Here is a 15,711-nt window from a genome sequence, read left to right as displayed (position 1 = left end):
ACGTGAGAGCCGTATGCTGGGTCCTTGGTAGCTTGATGAAGTCTCTGTCCTCAAAGTCTTATCCCCAGTCCTCCCTCTGGCCCCAAGAAGCTCTGACCTCAGGTGATTATGTCCTCCACACTGAACCTCTTCCTTTGTGCCATGAACTCTCAGAGCCCACATTTGTGCAAACATTTTGCAGGTCATTTTGGAAGAGCCTCAAAAATAGGAACCATTTCCATTTTTTGCCACCCCCTCCCCGCCAAAAAATGTCTTGTTGGTGAGAAACTGCTGTGGTACAGGGATAAAGTAAGACCATTCACTCAGTCACTCATTCAACCGATATTTACAGAGCTCAGGACTGTATTCAGAAGTCCTTGATTTCAATCCCGGTTCTGAGCATGTCCTACCTAGGAAACTTATTATAGTTTCCTCATCTTTGAAATGGTGGCAATATATGTCTCTAATTAAGAAGCTTCAGAGAGTTGTCATTGGTAGCCATCCTTCTTCGCTCCTTCTAATAACATGTACTAAGTAGCTATTTACTCCCAGAAAACTTCACGTTCACTAGTCCACTATACATGGACGGGTTACCTGTAGTCCCTCTCTTCATCAAGGAGCTTGTATTATGTTTAAGAAGACAAGACATATATCCAAAGACATGTATCCAGAAAACCATAATATTCATCAATTTATGATTAATGCCAATATAAAACCTTGTACATAAAAATGCTAAGCATTTATGGATGATTGACCAACTGAGTTAATCAAATAATCCAAGAATCATTTGTCAGGCATTACTGAGTTCCTGGCCCTGCATGCTGTAAAACTTATAAGAAGTTGGACCACTTCTTAACAGGATGACCTGAGAAGGCTTCACTGAGGAGGTGATGTCTGAGACGAGTCTGAAAATGCCAGGTTCCATGAGAGCAGGGACTTTGTTTAATTTGCTACTGTATCCCTGCACCCAAGACAGTAGTTGGCACATGTGGACATGCTCTATGTATTTGTTCGGTGAATGAATGAATACAATCACAATGGCCAGGTGACAAGTGCATGTGATGGGTAGGAGCTGGGCCAGCTTTCTCCTAACGCAGCCACCAATCTGAAAGTCCAAGGAGCTCCACTCAGCTCCAGGACCACACGTGCAGCCCTTCACCTTGCTGACCTTCAGCAGCATTGTTTGCAATCCTGCATCTGCACCAGAGACTCTCCTGAGATGTCTCCCAGGTTTAATGCCCTATATTCAGAGTCTGAGGGATGGGGAAGGAATTGGAGACTCATGATCATATCCCCACAGCCCAGAATTTGCCAGCGTTTGTCCAGGGCACTAATGGAACCGATCTCGAAATATGTCCATACCTCTCCAGTGACTTTTGGCCACCTCCACCTTTCAAGGTTCCCTAGGCCCTGATCAGTGTGAGCAGATGCTACAACTCCTTTCTATCATGATTGACTGGGTGGTCTTGGGTGAGTTACTGCTCCCCACTGGGCCTCAGTTTCCTCAATAGGAAACTATTGAGGCTGGTCTAGACAATCCCCAGGGGCCTTCTCCCTCTGCTGTTGTGTGTCATATCTTGCACTGTTTCGAGTCAGCAGTAGTCATCACCATGACTAATGTGTTCTCGGGATGCAGCATTTCTGCTTAGCAAGGGCCTGCAGGATGGAGTGGGTTTCTCTGTGTGTTCCTACCAGGGTGGAAAATGCCCTTCAGCTCTCAGAGACGGGCTTCAGTGTGGAAACCTGCCCATACCAGGCATGATGGGCCCAGCCCCAGGAGATGCAGGCTCATGAATTTCATGGCAGTGCTTGGAACCTGAAACCTGGGCCCCATCCAGGCTTTAGGTGGGAGGATGTTGTCACTCAGAAGTCAGTTTCACTCAGTAAATGGAAAATTCCATTCCACCCGAGCGATAATACTACAGGGATCCAGAAAAAGGCTTTGGTTTGAAAGATCCTGAAACAGAGCTCATCAAGAGAGGTTCTCCAAAGTCCTACAGATGCAGGGCTGAGAAATATTTTACTGCATGGCATCGGAAAAATTACTTACCCTCCCTGCTCCTTTCCTTGCCTCTCTCAGAAAAGGTGCTAGGGAGTTACAGAGGATTTGAGATCCTCCCGGACACACTGGAGTGAGCTTGACGTTCATCAAACTCTGTGCCTTTTAGACTCATAGCTGTGTCCTCGAAATTTTATGTGACAGTGGATAACCATTGTTGTCTCTCCAAAGTTCTGTTTCTCCTTCTAAAATGGATACAATGTCTCCTGCCTCCCAAGGCTGTTTTAATGATGAATAAATTAATACCTGAGAAATAAAATACTAAAGGGGCAATGGAGTAGCATAGAGGAAATAGTAAAGACTTCAGATTCTCATGGGCCTGGGTTCTAATACTTGCTCTATCCTTCTAAGATGTGTAACTTTGGACGAGTTACTTGACCTCTTGAGCTTCAATTTTCCAATCTGACAAATGGAAATATATTGCAATATTATTGCGGGGATTAAATGAGATGCTATAAAAATGAATAAAGGGTAGAGTGTTTAGAATTGCATGATTAAAAAAATGAGATGATATATGAGAAGTATCTTACGTGGTGCCAGGCACGTGGTAGTCACACAGCCAATACTATTTCCTGTCTCCATTTCTCTCTGTACAAACATATGAAATCGTAGACCTATCAGTAAGATGCATTGTGCAGTGTATATTGTTTGTGTTTCTGAGGTGCTGAGGATGCTCTGGGCTTACTGGAGGTTTTAGGTAAATAAGAGAAGGAGAAGTTATTCTGGTTCATGGAAGCTCATGAGGCCTACCAGGATCATGGGAACATAAAAAGCGGTGTCTCAAGCCTAACCCTAAGAAGGAAACTTACTTTCCATTATTATCATTTTAAAAATTTTTAGCCTTTGGTGCTGTCTAGAGAGCAGCAACAGTCCCAATTCCCCTCCTCCAACTCAATTGTTAGGTTATCAAGATCAGGCAGAAAGATAAAGCTCTTGTTTCCTTTCATCAGGTACTCCTGGCTTCTTCTTGTGGATCTCAGCATTTTGTACATTCAGCCCCTGTCAAGCAGTTTCCCCAGGTGGAGAAAGGTACCCCTGCAATGCCAGCATCAAGGGCATCCCTGGTACCACATGTGTTTTCTCCAGCGACCAGCAACCAGGCATTAAGATAAAGATGACTCCAGACATGCAAATCCCAGGCAATGACTAAGATTCATATCTACTGTGCTTACTCCTTTGCCATACAATTAGCATAGATTCTCTTTTCTAATTGACAAAGCAATACTCGACTGTAGGTCACTTTATTATCCCCATTATATAGATGAAGACTTGAGCTTAAAGAGATCAAGTAAGTTGCCCAAGCTCAACACACTAGTACATGACATGGTTGGGATTTGAATCCAGGCTGTCTGGCTACAGAGTCTGTGCCTTTGACTTCTACCCACTCCTGCCTCTCACCTCTGTTCTGAGAGTAGCCACAAGGGTAACACAACAGCCCATGGAGCTAGTGCTCAGCTGAGGTTGACTTCATTCCATTTGGGTGAGCTCATCCTGAGCTTGCTTGTCATGGGTGCTCCTACTTTTTGACCAAGTTAGTTACTTCCTTGATGAGGGCTTCGGATGAAAATTCCGTGGAGGAAGGGCATGGGATCTGCAGCATACAAGGAATGGGGGCCTGCCATCCTGGCAAAGAATGAGCATTTTATCACTGACGTTATCTGGAATTGTCTAATAAGAAACCGGTCGGATTTTAGTTGATCTTACTGTTTTGTGTTTATTGTTTATCGATTGTATTATTGTTTTAAATTCTCTACAGACGCTATGCCCTCTTATTGCCTATACCTAGAGTGGACCACTCCCCACTACTCCACCCTAGGGACAGAGAGTAAAGATTCTAGGATTCACTGCCCCTGTTAACCCCAGACCCCCGCATTAGCCAAAGATCTCTGCTTTTGTGAGGTTTATATATTGGGGTTTGGACAAAGCTTTGGCTGGGAAACAGGTTCTACTCCTAAAAGAGAATTTGAAACCACTAGCCAAGATATTTTTTTTTTCCTAGAGTTCTGTCCAGTCTCAACATTTTATGGTTCTAAACCTGCTGTCCTCTGGGAGGAGGGATACAAAGCACTGATTTTACGTGAATGCACAAATCCCCCTGAAGATACTTTGGGAAGGATCCATGGATATTTTACATTTTATGACAGTTATTCCTGATGTGGGTCTCCATGACCCTACCTTCCCCTTTAAAAAAAAACAAATAAAAAAGTCTTTTACTGTGTGTTCACTATTTGCCAGGCACTGTGCTAGGGGCTGGCATTTCAGGGAGGGAAGGGATAAATATGATTCTTGGTCTTATGGAGTTTGGGAATCATGGGGGGACAAGAACAAAAAGTAATCCCAAACAAGTATACAGTTACAAATTGAGGTAAGTGCTAAAAGGACAAAGATGATGTTATGATGGTCAGGAATACCAGAGGGTGTCATAATTAAATTGGGGAGGAGTAAGAAGATCCTTTCTGCTAAAGTAATATTTAATCAGAGACCTGAAGAAAGATTAGTGATAGATGGCAGAGAAGCGCAGGGAACAGCATTCCTGGAGGCAGGAACAACAGTTGCAAAAGCAGTGAGAAGGGCATGAGTGAGGGTCCTCTGGGAATGGCGGCAGTGGTGCAGGGGGAGAGGGCTGGGAGTAGACCAGTGGGGCAGGCAAAGGCCACATTTAACCAGACTCTAGAGGCCACGGCAAGGATTGTGGGAGTCCCTAAAAATTTTCTTTTAAGCAAGAAAATGCCGTGGCCCAATTTTTATTTTAGAAAGACCCCTCTGGCTGTACCATGGAAAACTGAGTCACTAGAACTTTCTGAATAATCCTGAAGTAGCTTTGTCACAAAAATAAATCTCAGTTTCAGAGTTGTAAATTCAAGCTTTTGGGTTTGCCTGAGTCAGCTTCAGGCCTTTTGTACATGGAGGCCCAGGGCTTAGAAGGTCTCAGATACATCGCCCATGGAGTTCCGTGCTACTGGCTGATGGGTCTCCCTCCTTCCCTTCCTCCACTGGGTGAATCATAGCTTTTGTCCAGGGTGGGCGGATCCTTCTGCCAGCTCCCACCCTCCCCATCCCCATCAGAGGAGGCAGCTCTGCCAAGTTCCCCTCCAGAGTCAGGGACACCACCTGTCATGCTGCATCCTCCTCCTACTCGGACATCTGACAGCCTCTGTGACTCGTGAGCTGGGGAAGCACAGATCACCAAAGCTGAAGGGACCTTAGAAACCATCCAGATCAGTCACCCAAATTACAAAGTCAGGGAAAGGAAGGGTGCCCTTAAGGGCCACAGTTAGCTAGGGGCAGAGTCAGGACCCAGGGAAGCTGCGATGGAGCTGTGTGATAAATGCCTCCATCAAGGGCTGGTGCTGGAATTTGAGTTGAGACACTGTAGGTATTGAGATGTGCTCTGGAATGGGAGTCTAGTGACCTGTGTTCCAGACCCAAGCTCCAGAGCTTGACCTTGGACGAGTTTCCTTCCTCTCTGAGCTGCACTGCTCTCCTCTGCATCATTTAAGGGGATGGTGCTGTGGATGTCTGAAGTCTGTTTGAGCTCTCACACTGCAAGACTGCAGGACTCTGGCAGGGACCTAGAAGGGGGCAGACCTGGTGACAGAGGATGACTGACTAATTTCTGCAGTGGCTCTTCTCCTATCAAGCTTGAAGAAGCTAATGGAACTGCTGCTGTCAGAGGCCATTCGTCCCCACATCCACACATACATGAGGGTACACCCCCATGTCACCATCAACTCAGGGGCCCAACTCAGCTCTGCTTTTCTTGACAAAATCACCCTCATCCCTGGAAGTTCCCCATTCCCTCTCCTACATCAAAACACATCTGCCCATTTCTCATCTCCCATGGTACTCAGTCCCAAAGCTGGTCAATCTGTGACCACATCTTACATAGGATATGAATGACTGGTGATGATGGTAGTGATGGTGATGATAATGGTGATGGTGGTGATGATGACAGCATTGACTGAGACATCCACTTCACTTGCATCTCCTCATTTAATCCTCCTACCATACTATAGTTCAAAGCAACCATACATGCACCCCAGTGTTCACAGCAGCACAATTTACGATAGCGGAGACATAGAAGCAACCTAAGTGTCCATCGAAAGCTGAATGGATAAAGAAGATGTGGTACATATATACATACAATGGAATACTACTCAGCCATAAAAAAAGAATGAAATAATGCCATTTGCAGCAACATGGCCGGACTTAGAGATTATCATACTAACTGAAGTAAGTCAGACAAAGACAAATATTACATATCACTTATATGTGGAATCTAAATGACATAAATGAACTTATTTATGAAGCAGAAACAGACTCACAGACATAGAAAACAAACATGCTTACCAAAGGGGAGGGGGAGGAGGGATAAATTGGGAATTGGGATTAACAGATACATACTACTATATACAAAAGAGATAAACAAGGATCTACTGTATAGCACAGGGAACTGTATTCAATATCTTGTAATAACCTATAATGTAAAAGAATCTGAAAAAGAATATATATACACACACACACACACACACACACACACACATATATATAAAACTGAATCACTTTGCTGTACACCCGAAACATTGTCAATCAACTACCCTTCGATAAAAAAAATAACACAAAACCAAGGAAAACATTTTATACATGAGAAGGTGGAAGCAAAGAAAAGAACAAGATATTGCTAAAATCACTCGGTGATGCCAGTGGAATTCAACCTCATCTCTAGGCTGAGGTTGTAAATAACTCACTATACTGATAAGGAGTTCATAAATAAATATCTCCCCTACCCCTGCCCAAACATGAGATCTTTGTCATAAACCCAAAGAGGGACGTGTGGGAAAAGATCAGTGTGCTGAAGGAGACTTCACGGCAGCGGGGAGATCTCAGCCATGCCAGACAGGCAGCTGCCCAATCTGTGCTCTGAGTCTGGCCTTGAGGTTGCACATGGTGAAAGGCATCCTGGCCCCGAATCACAGAGGCTTTGCTTCCCGGCTGTCTCTCTCATTCTCTCTCCTATTTTCTCTCCCACTCAATAGTGTTTATTTGGGTCTTTAAGAAAGTCCATTACTTTCATGTGTATCTCTGAAAGAGTCATTCAGATGGCCCTCCTTGGAGCCCCTTCCTCGACATAAATGCATATACATAGATGCGCACACACACACACACACACACACACGCGCATGGAGACACTAAAAAAAATCAGCTAATGTAAAAAAGAGTAAATAGAAGTACTGTGTATAACTCTGAGTTCATATGATTGTGCGTTTGTGTATAAGGGCATGGACCTCATACACAATAAACCTATTTTTGTAGGTTTATGAGCCGTGTCTATGGAGGTGCTTATGGAATATGCAAGCTTCCCTCCTTCCAGTATAGCCTCTCTGTGCCCTGAGGGTGGAATAAGTTTTAGGAATCAGGAGAGGGAACAGACTTCAGTTTGTTGCTCAGTTGTGGGTGCCATGTTCCCTGTAGAGTTGGTCCTTTGGCTCTAGGGGTTGATCCTGGCCTCCCCTTTCCAAGGTACAGCTATTCCACAGGGCTCGGAGGTGCTGGCATAGTGGTCTCCCCGACTATTGAGAGGCGGCGGCTCTCTCCTTTCCCTACTCACGGTGTCCTCCAGGCCAGGGTGTGCCACTCAGCTGCATCTCCTGTCCAGGCGGGAGAAGCTTAGTCTCTCCGCCCCCTCCCTCCAAAAAAAATAGACCACTTCCCTCCTTCCTGTAGTCTTCTAAGATGTGGTAGCGTAACCCTTCTCAAAGGCCCAAGTAATAAATGTCAACGCCTTTCCTGGGTTATGGTGGGGAAAAGGATATCAATGTAAAATAGCATATTTTCTAAGTAATTTGTCCTTTTCTATAAATTTGTTTAAAAGTCAGAAAAGATTCTGGAAGAATAAAATAGAGCCTGAAAATGGGGAGCTCTATATTTTTGGTCTATTGTTATGGAATATACATATAATAATTAAGAAATGATCATAGGGATGAAATGAAATAAGATAGTGCAGAAAAACACTAAATGTCATGCTTGGCACATAATTAATACTTGGTAAAACGTGTGTGTGTGTGTGTTCACGCACTCCTGCAAGGCTCTGGTTGGGCCCAAGGGATGGGACAGGATGGGTGACAGTGCTTTCCTGTTCTCTGAGACAAGTGATTTTCAGACGAAGCACTTCTCACGACTCTCAGACCCAAGCTGAGACTGTAATTAATAGCTCTTCCTCACTCAACCTAGATTTCTTTCTCTCATGCTCCAAAACGCTGGCAGCCTGTGCACTTCATTTTTTGTTTGGCCTGAAGGGGCCATTTCCATTGGCTGAGGTGCCAAGTGCCCCTCTGCCGTGGCAGAGCTCGTGAAATGCACGGCCTGTCCTGGACAGGTGCTTACGGAGGCCTGAGTGCTCAGTGCTTCCAGGGCGGCCTGGCTTCAGCCCAGTGCAGGCAGCTTGGGGGAGGGGCTCCGAGGTCTGCCAGCCTCCCTTGTGCTTCTTCACACAGAGCTTCACAGCTAAACGTCCGGTGGGATTTAGTCAAGTTGTGTCATGTGTTTTCAGAGAGTTTACCAAAAATCCAAAGTAACTGCTTGCATAATATGGTGAGATGAAAAGCATGTGAGTTTCAGATTAAGGCACACCTACATAGATTTGAGAGTTGGCTCTGACACACACTGGTTGTGAGATCTTAGGTAAGTTTCGGACCTGCCATAACAAGGATGGGTGTTTTGTCTTTGCTCTTCCAAGCACTATGGGCTGACCCATAGCATAGAACTTTCTCCACTGAACTTAATCATCCACTTACTCAACTGTATCTCCACTAGCCTATAAATTATTTGAGAGGTGGGATGGTGTCTTGTTCACCAGTGTAATCCCAGTGGCTAGCAAGGTAACTTCATTGTAGGTACTCCATAAAATATTTGGTGAATCAATCAATCAACTAATGGATGGATGGATGGATGGATGGATTTCTCTAAAGTAGGTATTCCCTCATTTGTCAAATAGCAGAAATACCATCTACTTTGTAAAGATTTTATAGAGATTAAATAAAATGAGAATCACTAAACCCTTGTCACAATCCCTGGTATATAAAAGATACTAAGCAAAACCTGGCTCCTTTCCTGTATTCATCCACACTTGCCCTCAGGGTGACATGTTAACTTCAGCAGATCTTGCTAGATACCAATTACCCATTTGTGAGCTTTCAGCATCCTGGTTCTTTCCTCATGGCCAGGACAATCTTTAAAAACTGCAAACCTAGTCATTTCACTTTTCTACTAAAATCCAAAAATTGATGCCCCCAAATCAGTGAGTAAAGCAGATTGTCTATCCATCAATCATCAAAATTCTCAGTGTAGCCTACAAAGTTCTGTTTAAGTTGATTCTCACCTACTTTCCCTGCCCTGGATTGTGCCACTCTGTCCCCCAGCCCCACTGACATTTTTTTACACACTGGGCTTAGAACACACGGGACTACTTTCTGCTCTGGACCTTCACGTGTCTTGTCTCTCCTGACTGCAGTAGCTCTGAACCTATAGGCAAGGTCAGGACTCCTTTTATAAATGCTCATAACTCCATGGGTTTTTTCTTCATTAAACACAGTTTAAAATATATATATTTATGTGTTCACGTGATTAATGCCAGTCTCTGATACGGATTCTGTCTGCTTTGCTATATCCCTGCCAACTAGCACATTATCTGACATATAAAAAGGAGTCAAAGGACATTTATTGAAGAATGAAAACCCTAATCTTCCCCATATCCTGCTTTCTTGCTCCTCCCCTGTCACATACACTCACCAACAAAGGTGTGTATATCACCCTTTCCATTCTACATTTAGGGATCCCCTGTTGTACTTTAGCCCCTCATTCTGATATGCTCACTGGCAAGCTGGAACAGACCCACATATTCTGATGGACATTCAGCCTTCATAAGTCCTGGGAAACTTTTTGATATGCTTTCTTTTTCAGATCCAGTCTCCTGCCAGGGCACTAGTCATTTGCTCCAACCTACCTCTCTGAGCTCATTTTGCCTGTTTCCTCCCTACAGCTCATAGCAGTTACATCCCAGGAGACTGAAGTGGAAATAGGCGGCTGACACGGGAATTATGGAGACGCCAAAGAGGACCTTGCTGCATCTCAGTAGATCACCAGGTTCGTGGCCTTTCAGGTGCTGCAGGTCAACAGGTGATGCCCTAAGAGAGGAGTAATGCAAAGTTCCCTGAACCCAGCTATGAGGTGAGTCTTCGCATTAAATCCCCCGGGGTCAGTCAAGGTGAGGGTCAGGACATGCATTCACTGAGGGAAGAAATGCATAAAGGTGACTGAGGAACTGGGTATATGAAGTCCGGAAGAAAAGCTGTGCACATCCTTAACAACAGCCCTTGGAACAAAAGCTTTTTTTCCAGACTTTATCTTGGATCAAGTCACACTACAGAGAGGAATCCTGTCCTTGCAGGAAACTTTCTGGTCGTATGATTTTTTTTCATTTTTTTTTTTTTTTAACTTATAAAGACTGGGGCCTGGGCACTCGAAAAGAGAGAGTTATTTACAGCATGTCACTTTGAATCAAAGAATAAAAATGCCCTTGGGTCTGGGAGCATAGTTCCTGCACAGTGTAGAAGGAAAAGTGTGTTTGGAGATAGGCAGATTGGAACCCCAGTGCCGCCACCATCTGGCTGGTGGCCCTGCCTGAGTCTCGCCTCCTTCCTTCCTTCCTTCCTCCCTCCCTCCCTCCCTTCCTTCCTTCCGTGAGTCTCGCCTTCTTTCTGTGGCTGTTTCTTTGTCATTAAGTGGGAAGCATTGTGCACATATACACAAGGTTGATAGGAGAATAGAATGTGACGATGTATGTAAAATACTTAGGGAGGCCCTCAGGAAAGGTCAAACCCTTTCTCACGCTATTCAGATCTGGTGAATTTCTTGAGGAATTTTGAGAAGGAGGACCTTGCCAAATTGGGTGAGAACCATCCTGAACAACTTCCTTTTGGGTTTTGTTGGAGTTCCTGCCATTGGCTGGAGCAAAAGCTTGCATTAGAAAGTCAGTCTTTTAATCCTCGTTGCTTAAATTAGACCTGAAGTGAAATCTAATTCCAAAGTGGAATTATATATTATTTTCCCTGAGAAAATTATATAGAAAATCATTAAAGGTACACGTGTACAACTAGAGAGATCTTTCTTCAGATTTTTCACCTGTGAATCCAATTCATGATTGAGAGTTGACATCTATTCATTTGAATTGTCTCAGATGACATTTTATCTCCATTCCTGCAGCCATTTCCTCAATCTAGGCTTCATCCATTCAATTTAAGGCTATATTCGAGCATCTATCCATATGTTTAGGTCTTTAATACCCCTGGCTGGATTTCTGCAACAGTCTCCAAGCCAGCCCCCTATGCCAATTCTTCTTTCATAAGCCATACGAATTATCTTCTTAAAATCCTGCATTTGTACTGCCACCCACCCTGTTCCCTGTTGCTTACCAATAAATCTTAACGTTGACTATGACTTAAGTCCAAATTTCACAGATTTGAAGGTCCTCCAAAATCTAGCTCCCCTTGACCCATCCAAATATCCCCCAATGTTCCTTGCTCACCAGTCAAATCAAAATTATCTTTTTTATCCCCAAACAAGTCATGCTGAATCCCAGTTCTGAGCCTCTGCTTTATGTCCTTGCCTTTCCTGAAGTGGATTCTCTCATTATTTGCCTATTGTTGAAGTGTATGTGTATTCACATCCTACTCCCTACTTTGATAAAGCATATTACTGTCTTTTCAATATTCCTTTCCATTCTTCAAGGTCAATTCAAAAGCCAGCCTCATCCAGGAGGCCTTTGTTTATCTCTCCAGTTCATACTGACCTTCTTCTCTGAACTCCAAATACATTTATAATTAGTCAAAAGAAGATTACCATTTAGTTATTCTCAAATGCTTCATATAGTGCTTTGTTTTGGTGGTGGTTGTTTTTCTGTGCTTTCAAAAAAATAGATGACTGCTGAGTTCAGCCCTAATATGCTAAGTTCTTGGGAAGTTACTGGCTGGATCTCGTGAGTTTGGGGAGATGTTTTAAAACTGACTGGTGAGGAGGGAGCTACCTCTTCTTCCTATGCCTCTGTCCATCCTCTCACTCTTTTCCTAGTCCTGCCTGGAAAATTCATTGCAGCACTTTTGCTAGTAGATGAGGTCACTCTGTCAAAAATTCTGTGCTCATGTATGGCTCTCCCTTTGACCTTTCTTTGTACTATGGTCAGTCGCCTGCTTACCGTCACAGGTGGCTGATTCTGAGGTTAGCTCCTGAGTAGATCCAGCCATATCTCTGTTTTTATTCCATTTCCCCCCTGCTGTCAACTGGGTGAGTGGCCAGAATTCTTGACTGGTACTAAGATGGTGGCTTGAGACAGCTTTCCAGTGTCTGATTCCAACCTCTGGCCCCACCCTTCACTCTCCACAGAGTTATCCTTTTTATAGGCATCACAGAAATTGATGTCTGAGTAGCACATAGAAATCATCTTCTCCACCCATCTCACTGGACACATGATAAAATGATAACTCGGAGGAAATGTGACTTTTCTAAATGTCTCAGAGCAAAACAGAGAAAGGATCTCAACCCAGATCTCCTTTTTTTTTTCTTGCCTAACTCACTTTCAAGGATGCCGTATTCCAGTGCACTCAATGGGGAATCGACCTTCTTTTGACCCCCAACCTGAATCATAACCATCTTTGATGCAAATAATGGCAAATTAAATTTATTAATATCACTTTATTTGCAAGTCATTGTGTCATTGTAAAAAGGAAAATGTCATGTTTCAAGGAAGGTGGTTAACACTTGATGGTATGACAATGGGTACATTGTGAGACAGTGGAAATCCTCCCCTGTCCATGGAGCCTGGACTTGGATCCCAGCCCCCTGAAGTGCACAGGGATGGGGTGGGTGTGGGATCATGCATAGCATGAACTAGAGGGCCGTGAAATGTTGCCTTAGAGGAATTAAGGAAGGAACCTGGAGATCAAGTTTGACAAAAGCTTCCTCGACTCTAATAACACCAGGCATAAAACTCACAAAGTCCGAAATGAAATGCTGGATTTGAAAAAGAAAAAAAAGAAGTGACACAAAATTAAATGGCCAAAAGCTGCTGGCAGTGTTGTAACTTTGACTTGGATTCCCAAATGATTTAATTCCATTTAAAGCCCAGCTCAAGCTTTGCCACCTCCATAAGACCTTTCTCAATCCTCATTGTCAGGATAAATTGTTTCCCCCCTCCAACTGTTGTCATAGAATTTGTTAATATTTCACTGTTGGCTTGTGTGTCTTATGTTTTAGCTAGTTATATATTTGTCTGTCTTTCCAATAGATTGAGAGACTCTTTGGGACAGGGGCTCCCTTAATACATATTTATATCCCTTAGAGCCTGGATGGCAGGTATACGGTGTGCTACCTCTCCCTAATTCCTTGCTCCAGGAAGACATTAATCATCAATCACAGCATTCCTTACCATACTGCTTGGAACAGGCCTCAGGATCCTTTATAACAAAGCCCCTTAAGCTGACTTTATTGATTAACCAGATTTTTCATGCAAAAGAAATCTATTCAGTGTATCTATTTATTACAAGTAGCATAATGGCTTACACAGTGTTGTTCAGTTAATATTTGTTGTTATGAACCAACTCCTGAAATGTATATCTGAAAAAAAGGGCTTAGGAGATTGGTAGGTGGGACAAGCATGGAATGAGCTGGGGCAGAGAGGGACCTCAGTCATTAGGACCTAGAGTGTGGGTTATGGGAGGAGAGTCACCCAGGACACAATTTTCTGATGGTGTAGCAACCTCAGTATTTAGGGTCATTGCATCGGCTATGCATGGCAAAATCAGGTCCAGGCAAAGATCTTCAAATCATTCACAGACAGACAGTTGGGCTGCTTTTATCATGGTGGCAAAGACAAGAGACATTCTAGAAGCATTTGTTGTAGGCCTGCAAATGAAATTTGCAAGCTCTATATCCAGAACAGATTAAATGAATGAATAATACAAGGTGGCTCCAGGGACCTACTCTCCAAGTCTCACATATCTTTGTCATGTTGGCTTTTCATCTCTAACCCTAATGCTTCATTCATCTCTTGTTTTAGATTAACCAATCACTTCAATTTCCTTTCCTGGTAGTTTGTTTAGCTAATTAAGTGTATTCCTACTGGACAGATTCTTGACTTCATGATAAAACAGGTGTCGTTGGCCATTTATGAAGGGACTGACTTTGGATCAGGTGTTCACTAAACAAGCAACATTTTGATGCAAAGAACATCCAGTTACCACTCCTCTTGGTAGCTTGGTGTGGGCAGAGTAGTCCGAGTTAGACAGATATGGAGGTATTGGCAGCTTTCATACTGGACTTCTTAGTATAGTCCAGCACCATGAAAAAGTCTGAGAGGCACTAGAGTAGGGGGTACAGTCAGGAGGTCAGTCCATGGGAGTCAGCAGAGGGAGAACAGATCCTGGTACAGGGGAAATTAGAGTACCCAGTGCTCATATCTGGCACCTTGAGATTGGTTAGGATTATCATCAACCAGGTTGAGTTTCAGAGAAGAAATAGATTCTTGAATCTATGATTTGGTCTCTTTCATCAATTTTGGAAAATCTTTGGCAGTTATCTCTTCTAATATTTCTTCTGTTCTATCCTCTCCTTCTGGGACTCCAGTTACATCATATGTTATAGTCTTACATGTACCTTTTTCAATATTTTTTCTCTGTGTGCTTTAGGTTGTATCGTTTCAATTGATTTGTTTTTTAATTCACTGTTCCTTTATTCAGCTGTGTCAGGTCTGCTGTTAAGCCTAGCCAATTCTTTCTTTCAGATATTGTACTTTTCAATTTTATAGTATTTATTTGGAACTGTTTTAGAGAATCTTTATTAAATTTCTCAATTTTTTTGTCTATCTTTTCATCCTTATATTATTTTACTGTATATTTATAATTTTTAGAAGTCATTGTCTATTAATTCTAGTATCTGGGTCACCTGTGGGTCTGCTCTTATTGACTGTTATTTCCTCTTGCTTATAGGTGGCAGTTGCCTGTTTTTTTGCAGACTTCAAATTTTATTGTATGCCAGATATTGTGTTTTAATCAACCATAGAGACTGGAGTAAATATCATTTTACCCCAGAGAGACAAACCCTTTGCTCAGTGAGGAAGCTAGAATAAAGACTTAGAATCTCAATTAAATTCAGTCATGAGTTGGGTTAGGTCACATCTGAGTTTCAGTTTTATTTAGTTTCAGTTCATCTCTGGTTTCAAATGTCTAAGGTCAAGGTGTATCCTGTGTGTAATTATTGGATCTTCTCCCTAGCTGAACTTTGAGCTCTGAGGACCATTAGGTGAAGGAGATTGTTCTTTTTCCAGCCCAGCCATCAACCTCCTGCAAGTTCCCCGTGCACTCAGCAAACATCCTGTGGGGAAGAATCAGTGGGTTGGGAGAAGGAGTGTTGCATTTTGGAGGTGAGGTCCTCTAGATTTCAATTCATCATACTAGGTCACATGACAATGAGAAGCTTTGTTGGCTTATCATTACCATACAAGACTGTCTGCCTATGACAGACATAACTTTTTACTTTCTCTTGCCTAAACATGGCAGATGCTGCCAGACAAGAAAGCAACCACTATTCTCTGCTCATGTGTGGAAGGGCTCAACTCTGTCTGA

The 15,711-nt window shown here is 43.2% G+C and overlaps 1 protein-coding gene across 3 annotated transcripts in view; it reads left to right on the top strand.

The window, feature by feature from the left end:
* Window positions 1-15,711, top strand: part of BRINP1 (BMP/retinoic acid inducible neural specific 1) — a 513,527-nt gene that overhangs the window by 191,022 nt on the left and 306,794 nt on the right. For all 3 annotated transcript variants that reach the window (XM_059926552.1, XM_059926553.1, XM_059926554.1), the window contains one exon: window positions 10,077-10,264. The gene's annotated coding sequence lies outside the window, so the exon portion shown is untranslated. The remainder of the gene's footprint in view (window positions 1-10,076; window positions 10,265-15,711) is intronic.

Source organism: Balaenoptera ricei, chromosome 6, assembly GCF_028023285.1.
Source record: "Balaenoptera ricei isolate mBalRic1 chromosome 6, mBalRic1.hap2, whole genome shotgun sequence".
Classification (NCBI taxonomy): domain Eukaryota; kingdom Metazoa; phylum Chordata; class Mammalia; order Artiodactyla; family Balaenopteridae; genus Balaenoptera; species Balaenoptera ricei.
This window is presented reverse-complemented; position numbering and strand designations above follow the sequence as displayed.